This window comes from Nanorana parkeri, unplaced genomic scaffold, assembly GCF_000935625.1.
Source record: "Nanorana parkeri isolate BGI_ZX_2015 unplaced genomic scaffold, ASM93562v1 scaffold3999, whole genome shotgun sequence".
In the NCBI taxonomy this organism is placed as follows: Eukaryota; Metazoa; Chordata; class Amphibia; order Anura; family Dicroglossidae; genus Nanorana; species Nanorana parkeri.
This window is the reverse complement of record NW_017310266.1, coordinates 1-9,154: the sequence shown is the minus strand read 5'-3', so window position 1 is coordinate 9,154 and position 9,154 is coordinate 1. Positions and strand designations below refer to the sequence as shown.

Genomic DNA, 9,154 nt, shown 5'->3' with positions numbered 1-9,154 from the left:
ACTGTACAGTACAGTCTATGATATCTCTGTCCTCTCATAGAGGAATAGGACCGATCACTATACAGTACGGTCTATGATACCGCTGTCCCCTCATAGAGGAATAGGACCGATCACTGTACAGTACAGTCTATGATATCTCTGTCCTCTCATAGAGGAATAGGACCGATCACTATACAGTACGGTCTATGATACCGCTGTCCCCTCATAGAGGAATAGGACCGATCACTGTACAGTACAGTCTATGATATCTCTGTCCTCTCATAGAGGAATAGGACCGATCACTATACAGTACGGTCTATGATACCGCTGTCCCCTCATAGAGGAATAGGACCGATCACTGTACAGTACAGTCTATGATATCTCTGTCCTCTCATAGAGGAATAGGACCGATCACTATACAGTACGGTCTATGATACCGCTGTCCCCTCATAGAGGAATAGGACCGATCACTGTACAGTACAGTCTATGATATCTCTGTCCTCTCATAGAGGAATAGGACCGATCACTATACAGTACGGTCTATGATACCGCTGTCCCCTCATAGAGGAATAGGACCGATCACTGTACAGTACAGTCTATGATATCTCTGTCCTCTCATAGAGGAATAGGACCGATCACTATACAGTACGGTCTATGATACCGCTGTCCCCTCATAGAGGAATAGGACCGATCACTGTACAGTACAGTCTATGATATCTCTGTCCTCTCATAGAGGAATAGGACCGATCACTATACAGTACGGTCTATGATACCGCTGTCCCCTCATAGAGGAATAGGACCGATCACTGTACAGTACAGTCTATGATATCTCTGTCCTCTCATAGAGGAATAGGACCGATCACTATACAGTACGGTCTATGATACCGCTGTCCCCTCATAGAGGAATAGGACCGATCACTGTACAGTACAGTCTATGATATCTCTGTCCTCTCATAGAGGAATAGGACCGATCACTATACAGTACGGTCTATGATACCGCTGTCCCCTCATAGAGGAATAGGACCGATCACTGTACAGTACAGTCTATGATATCTCTGTCCTCTCATAGAGGAATAGGACCGATCACTATACAGTACGGTCTATGATACCGCTGTCCCCTCATAGAGGAATAGGACCGATCACTGTACAGTACAGTCTATGATATCTCTGTCCTCTCATAGAGGAATAGGACCGATCACTATACAGTACGGTCTATGATACCGCTGTCCCCTCATAGAGGAATAGGACCGATCACTGTACAGTACAGTCTATGATATCTCTGTCCTCTCATAGAGGAATAGGACCGATCACTATACAGTACGGTCTATGATACCGCTGTCCCCTCATAGAGGAATAGGACCGATCACTGTACAGTACAGTCTATGATATCTCTGTCCTCTCATAGAGGAATAGGACCGATCACTATACAGTACGGTCTATGATACCGCTGTCCCCTCATAGAGGAATAGGACCGATCACTGTACAGTACAGTCTATGATATCTCTGTCCTCTCATAGAGGAATAGGACCGATCACTATACAGTACGGTCTATGATACCGCTGTCCCCTCATAGAGGAATAGGACCGATCACTGTACAGTACAGTCTATGATATCTCTGTCCTCTCATAGAGGAATAGGACCGATCACTATACAGTACGGTCTATGATACCGCTGTCCCCTCATAGAGGAATAGGACCGATCACTGTACAGTACAGTCTATGATATCTCTGTCCTCTCATAGAGGAATAGGACCGATCACTATACAGTACGGTCTATGATACCGCTGTCCCCTCATAGAGGAATAGGACCGATCACTGTACAGTACAGTCTATGATATCTCTGTCCTCTCATAGAGGAATAGGACCGATCACTATACAGTACGGTCTATGATACCGCTGTCCCCTCATAGAGGAATAGGACCGATCACTGTACAGTACAGTCTATGATATCTCTGTCCTCTCATAGAGGAATAGGACCGATCACTATACAGTACGGTCTATGATACCGCTGTCCCCTCATAGAGGAATAGGACCGATCACTGTACAGTACAGTCTATGATATCTCTGTCCTCTCATAGAGGAATAGGACCGATCACTATACAGTACGGTCTATGATACCGCTGTCCCCTCATAGAGGAATAGGACCGATCACTGTACAGTACAGTCTCTGATACCCCCTCATAGAGGAATAGGACCGATCACTGTACAGTAGGGCTTTTCACAGAGGCACGGATACTTTAAGTTCATATTTAGTGCGTAGAGATAAGCGTAACGATTTTTAAGATCGTCCTTTAATAAAAGAAACGGTGCGGAAAATGTACAGAAAAAGATATTAATAAAGAGACAAAATATATAAACGTAAAATAAAAAGAGAAAGTTCCGGGTTTTGATGGATTCCAGTTCAATGAAGCAGAAGATGGATCTGGATTTGGGCCTCTCCCAGAGTAAGGCAAAGGGTTGGTCCTGGATGAGAATGAGCTTCTTCTTGATGGTCATGTGAGAGCCTTTCTGTTGATTACACAAGAGCTTAAGGTTACCTTGTGCAGCAGCTTCTTGTGGACCCTCCAGGGAGCCTTTCTGATTAGGTTAAACGAGACCTGCTGACTGCTGTGCGCAGGAACTTCTTGTGGACCCTCCAGGGAGCCTTTCTGTTGAGGTTAAATGAGACCTGCTGACTGCTGTGCGCAGCAGCTTTTTGTGGACCCTCCAGGGAGCTTTTCTGTTGAGGTTAAATGAGACCTGCTGACTGCTGTGCGCAGGAACTTCTTGTGGACCCTCCAGGGAGCCTTTCTGTTGAGGTTAAATGAGACCTGCTGACTGCTGTGCGCAGCAGCTTTTTGTGGACCCTCCAGGGAGCTTTTCTGTTGAGGTTAAATGAGACCTGCTGACTGCTGTGCGCAGGAACTTCTTGTGGACCCTCCAGGGAGCTTTTCTGATTAGGTTAAACGAGAGCTGCTGACTGCCATGTGCAGCAGCTTTTTGTGGACCCTCCAGGCTTCTCCCCCGTGTGACACCTCTGATGTCTTTCAAGAAGTTGTTGACGTACAAAAGCTTTCCCACACTCACCGCAGGAATACGGCTTCTCCCCTGAGTGAAATCTCTGATGTATGGAAAGATAGTACTTCTGCGTAAAGATTTTTCCCGCACTCAAAACAAGAATGCAGCTTTTCATTCTGGTGAGATTTTTGGTGTTGATCTAAGTTGTATTTTGTGACCAAACTTTTCCCACGCTCAGGACAGGAATGTGACTCCTCCCCTGTGTGAGATGTTTGATGTCTTACAAGTGATAACTTCAATTGGAAACATTTCCCGCACTCAGTACAGGAATAAGGCTTCTCCCCAGTGTGAGACCTCTGATGAGCAGTGAGATTTCGTCGACAAACTAAACGTTTTCCGCACTCAGTACAAGAATATGGCTTCTCACCTGTGTGAGATCTCTGATGCATGGAAAGATGGGACTTCTGTGAAAAACGTTTCCCACACTCAGAACAAGAATACGGCTTCTCACCTGTGTGAGATCTCTGATGCATGGAAAGAAGTGGCTTCTGTGAAAAACATTTCCCACATTCATGACAGGAATATGGCTTTTCCCCTGTGTGTTAAGTTGCTGTTTATGCACAAAACTTTTCCCGCACTCGGTGCAGGAATAGGGCTTCTCTCCTGTGTGAGATCTCTGATGTATGGAAAAATTGGACTTTTGTGAGAAACTTTTCCCACACTCCGAGCAGGAATATGCTTTTTCGCCAGTGAGTTTTTTGGTGTGTAGCCAAATGTGATTTTCTGACAAAACATTTCCCGCACTCAAGGCAGGAATATGGCTTCTCACCTGTGGGAGATCTCTGACGTATGGAAAGATAGGACTTCTGTGAAAAACATTTCCCACACTCAGAACAAGAATATGGCTTTTCATTCTGTGAGATTTCTGGTGTGTATCTAAAACTGTTTTGGCAACAAAACTTTTCCCGCACCCGGTGCAGAAATACGGCTTCTCCCCTGTATGAGATCTCTGATGTACGGAAAGATGGAACTTCTGTGAAAAACATTTCCCACACTCCGTGCAGCAATATGGTTTTTCGCCCCTGTGAGACTTTTGGTGTGTATCCAAATTTGATTTTGTGACAAAACATTTCCCGCACTCAGGACATGAATATGGCTTCTCTCCAGTGTGTGACCTTTGATGTACAGAAAGAGATGACTTCTGCATAAAACTTTTCCCACACTCAGGGCAGGAATGCGACTTCTCACCCGTGTGAGATTTTTGGTGCCTTTCTAAATGTGATTTTGTGACAAAGCGCTTCCCGCACTCAGGGCAGGAATACGACTTCTGACCTCTGTGAGATCGTTGACGGACCAAAATTGATGAAAGGACGGCCCCGTCCCTCCCAGTCTGGGGTAAGTCTGGGGTTCCTCAGGATAAGAGGAATACGATGGTCCATCCACACTGTGGGGCACCTGGTGGACATTATGGTCTTCTCCCAGACTATACTGTGTGATGTCCTCATCTTCTGGAGACAACGTGAGACGTTCCTCTGAGATCTTCCCGACGTCCCGTCCGTGGACTACAAAGAGAAAGAGATTATTGGTGGACATGAGCGGGTTGGTTCACCTCACCCAGGACTCCCCCCACAGCAGTCAGCTTTGTTAGTGAGGATCAGATCTGGTAGATGGTTCCTCCTGACCAGATGACTTCTAGATTCCCCCACCTTAGTCTGTCATCTTCCCACCATGGGATGTCCTACACTTCCTTATTTCCCCCATCAGTCCTCTATTAGATATTCTGGAGCAGTACCCATGGGAACCCTCATGTGTGTGGTGATCCCTGGATGTCAATTTTTTTCTACACCTCCATACCACACAGCGCGGGTGTCGAGAGGCACCAAGTTTCATCTGCTAACTCCCGGGACAGCTATGGGGGCCAACTACGCACCCAGCTAGGCCAATCTTACGATGGGGCATTGGGAGGCCATCTAGGTGGAGCCTCCGTACTGCTCTCTCCTCTTACCCGGTGATGTGAGGGGCGGCTCGTTCTCCATCACCACGTCCTTGTAGAGATTCCGGTGTCCTCCTGAAAGCTCCTCCAGCACACCGTACTCCTCATCCTCCTCTTTACACTCTTCTTTAACACCAATACTATCCTCCCCGAGGCTTCCACCCTAATATTATAATGGGTCTCAGCGAGAAGTCTGGTGTCTCGCCTAGGGAATCTCTGCTATGTCCGCTGACCAGCTACGGCTCTTCGACGCAGTGTGACCGCATTCGGTTTAGAAATCCTCTGCACTGTGAAGCTGGGGAGTAGTCGGGGAGTCTGGAGCTCTGTAATGTCTGAGATGTCTGTAGCCCTTCACCCTCTCTCCCGTTGTTGTCGCCCATGAAATAAAGCTATTAGGAAATCCTTAAAGTGACGGGCGCCCAACTTTCCCTTTTGCATCCCACAAACCGGCTAAGGACTTATCCCTGACGTGAAAAGTCAGCTGAAGTCCTCCACATTATCCTGGAGGTCAGGGGGGAGCTACAATTTCGTTGCCCAACGTGGGGCTCAGCAGAAAACCATATATATGGACAAAGGAACATTTTCCACACATGCCATAACCGATCCTGGCTGACATCATGGTCATATTTTAGTCAATGACGTCATAAGCGTTGTGCTCTGACTTGTTTATTATGTAAAACGAGTCGGTGGACAGACCGGGAAGTCATTCATTCGGCGATGGTGGGCTGCAGTTGGGGGTTCGACCGGGATGAACTGGCCATTTAGTTTGTCCATTTGGTGAAGATGATGTCAAACTCACCAGTGACCCAAACCCGAATTCTGGACGAGAAGAGGTGATTCCCCTGTCCATCTGTACTGGGTATGGGGTCCAGATCTGACTGAATGCCCTGCTATGGCAGAAGTTGACTGCTGGGTACATCTGATGAGGACAGTGAGGGGGTGATCCATGCCACCACTGCCTGAGCCTTAAATGGGGTCATCACAGGGCTTGGAAAGCCACACGGAAAGGTAGATAGGTTTTTTCAAGCAGATTTTCTTCCAGTCCCGCCCTCTTTTGGATCCGCCTTTTATTGTTAGACACACGGAAGGCATCTGACACCCTTTTATGGCAATTACTGCTCTTTGCGCCCCGGAAATCGGGATTTCAGGACCATCTTCTCCTCTGGATCCCGACCTTATATTCTTGTCCCAGGACGAATGGTCATTCCAGTGGCTCTTTCTGTGACGGGGTACAGGACAAGGGTGGCCCCCTGTTGTGATTTTTTTAAGGGCGTAGCTATGCAAATGGATGAATTATTAATAAGGGGCGGAGTCGAAATCATGACTATAAAATGATAGGCCTCCTGGCCAATGATGGCAAATTGACTAAAACTGGTCGATGTTTACCGGTTGAGTGTATGAAATCCGCGTAGAGCACAACATCGATCTCCGGGGCCCTTGTTGGCACGCCGGGAGATTTTACCGAGATACAAACGTCTACAACTGATGAGATGAATATCATTTATTTATTGCAAAAGATTAATTTGTATCAATATTTAAATATAATATTCATTGGCTCCTCCTTACTGTATCCAGTTCACCCGGCCATGTGTATTAGATGAAACGCACCATATTGCCAAAAGCATTGGGACGCCCCTCCCCCTCCAAATCATTGGACTCGGGCGTTCCGTGACATTTCCTGGCTACGGAAAACATTCCGCGGTCGCCTGTTACCGGGATTGTAACAAAGCGGAACCATTTAGATGTATACTGATGGAGAAGTTGTTGGGGTTCTTTGACGAGGGGCAGAACGGATTCCCTCGTCTTGTTGACCACCTTCTAGAGTTGGGGCCTCATAGATCCATAGTAGGTGGGGCGTATCTCGTCCTTATACCGGGATCTGATCTCATCGGGACAGTCCGGAAAACTCCCCCATATGGACCTGGGGACCGGTCTTGGTGGACTGGAACCCTACATGGCCTGGAATGGCTAAAGGTGGTTTATCGTTATAAGTCTGGAGGTCTCTTGATGAGATGGAACCTAATGATGGATAGACTACCACAACATGTACCCAACTCATCCCTTAAGTACCTCCGAGGCTGTACTTCCCGTGGCACCATGTTCTATATTTGGTGACAATGTTCCAAGACCCCTCAACTGTGGATCCGCGTCTACAACCGTATTAGAACCATACTCCACTGCCATCTAGAACATGTCCCATGGAGAACCCAAACCGTATTAGAACCATACTCCACTGCCATCTAGAACACGTCCCATGGAGAACCTTCCTGGATAAAAAAACAAGAGAGCTCAGCCACGTGTTTTCTGAGGTGTATATCAAGGTGTGCTTCTTCCCAATGTCAGGTCTCAGATGAGTCATACAGAAGACATTTCCCGCACTCCGCACACTAATACACCTCCAGGGTGGTGTAGGCTCTCCGATGTCTGGTAAGAAAAAACTTCTGTGAAAAAAACGTTTCCCGCCCTCAGGACAGGAATACGTCTTCTAACCTGTGAGATTTTTGATGTCTGACAAGTGTTGATTTCCGTGGATAACATTTCCCACACTCAGGGCAGGAATACATTTTATCCCGTGTGTGGCATATTAGATGTTCAGTAAGATTGGATTTCCATGAAAAGCATTTTCCACACTGGGAACAGAAAAACGGCTTTTCACCGGTGTGAGACCTCTGATGTGCTTTAAGACTGGATTTCTGTGAAAAACTTTTCCCGCATTCGCGGCAGGAGTATGGTTTCTCTCCTGTGTGAGATCTATGATGTCTAACAAGGTCGGCTCTAGATGAATAACGTTTCCCACACTCCAGGCAGGAATACGTCTTTTTGCGCGTATTCAATCTCTGACATCTTGAATGACTGGTCGTACTTGAAAAAGTTTCCACGCACCCAGGATTCAGCAGCTCCATCATCTTCTTGGTGACTTCTAGAATCTTCTCCATGTTGGGTCTCGCGGGTTTTAGGGAGCCACATGGAGGTACTGTGATGGTCACATGATCACCGGACTTCACAAGTGGATAATGCTGTAATGAAAGAGAAAAGATGTCATGTGACCTCCCAGAATCCTCCTCACCTCCCCGGTCAGGTCATGTGACCTCCCAGAATCCCCCTCACCTCTCCGGTCAGCAGGTAGATGATCTCCAGGGTGAGGTTTAGTATCCTCTCGGTCATGTGACTCCGGTCCTCCTCCATCATTGGTGCAGTCCTCTATGAAGGTCTCCCTGTAGACAGATAACATTGATATCAGAGAATGATCCGGATTGTGTTGGTTGTACAATAATAGGAGGAGGAGATCGGGAGGTGACATGGAGGTCGGGATGTAGGAGGAGCTATGGCCTCCGGGGGGATTATACTGAATCCGGACTGTTTGGTGTTCTCTATGGTTCTCGGGGGTTCGGGAGTCTCACCCTGTGGCCTCCGGGATGGAAGTCTCGATGTATTTAGTGTTAGATTCTCAGACCAGTGGAATTTTTCTTGAATGGTTTGGATGTCAGGTCGACGTAGAGTCCATTCGAGGAGTCAAAGGATGCGATGAATCTGAAAAGGAGAAGCAATGGGAGGAGGAGCTGTGATGTCACTGTGATGTCACAGGACATGTGGACTTTGGGTGGAGGGGCATTGGTAGGAGAAACTATGAGGTCAGTTTATGGTGTGCAGGGGATGGAAGATTCATTCAGATGTGGATTTGAATACGTACGCCTTTATTTTACCTTTCGATTGGGTAGAAAGAAGGAAGTAACCTATTCCACGTCATATATACGTGTGTATCGGAATCTGCCGGAGATAAAAGAGGTCGCAGTGACTATGGAGGACGAGGACGGACATGACGGGGGGAGGGGTTACTGGGTGTAACTATACAATACAATCTCATTACCTCCTCTGCTGCCAGTTCCAGCAATGTCTCCTCTACACTTCCTCCCCACTCACCTGGAACTTCTTATTTATAGGTGACATCACTTCCTGTCTGTTTTCCATAGAGACTTCCTGCCTGGGTATGGGTGAGATCACCACCTGGTGGAGCTGAGAGGAACTGAGAAATGTCTCATAGTGTGAACACGGCCACGTGGTGCTGCTTATATACCCCCCATTCCTGCAGGTGGTGGGCTATACTCGTTGGTTCTCGAGGAGGAAGTAGCTGAAGGGCCTAGGATAGGAACCACCCTATGGGAGCAGGTCACATATCTCCATACCA

General features: G+C 47.3%; 1 pseudogene; it reads right to left on the bottom strand.

Moving 5' to 3' along the window:
- Positions 1-3,040: 3,040 nt before the first annotated feature.
- LOC108803662 lies at positions 3,041-8,973 on the bottom strand (annotated as a pseudogene).
- Between the last annotated feature and the right edge of the window lie 181 nt (positions 8,974-9,154).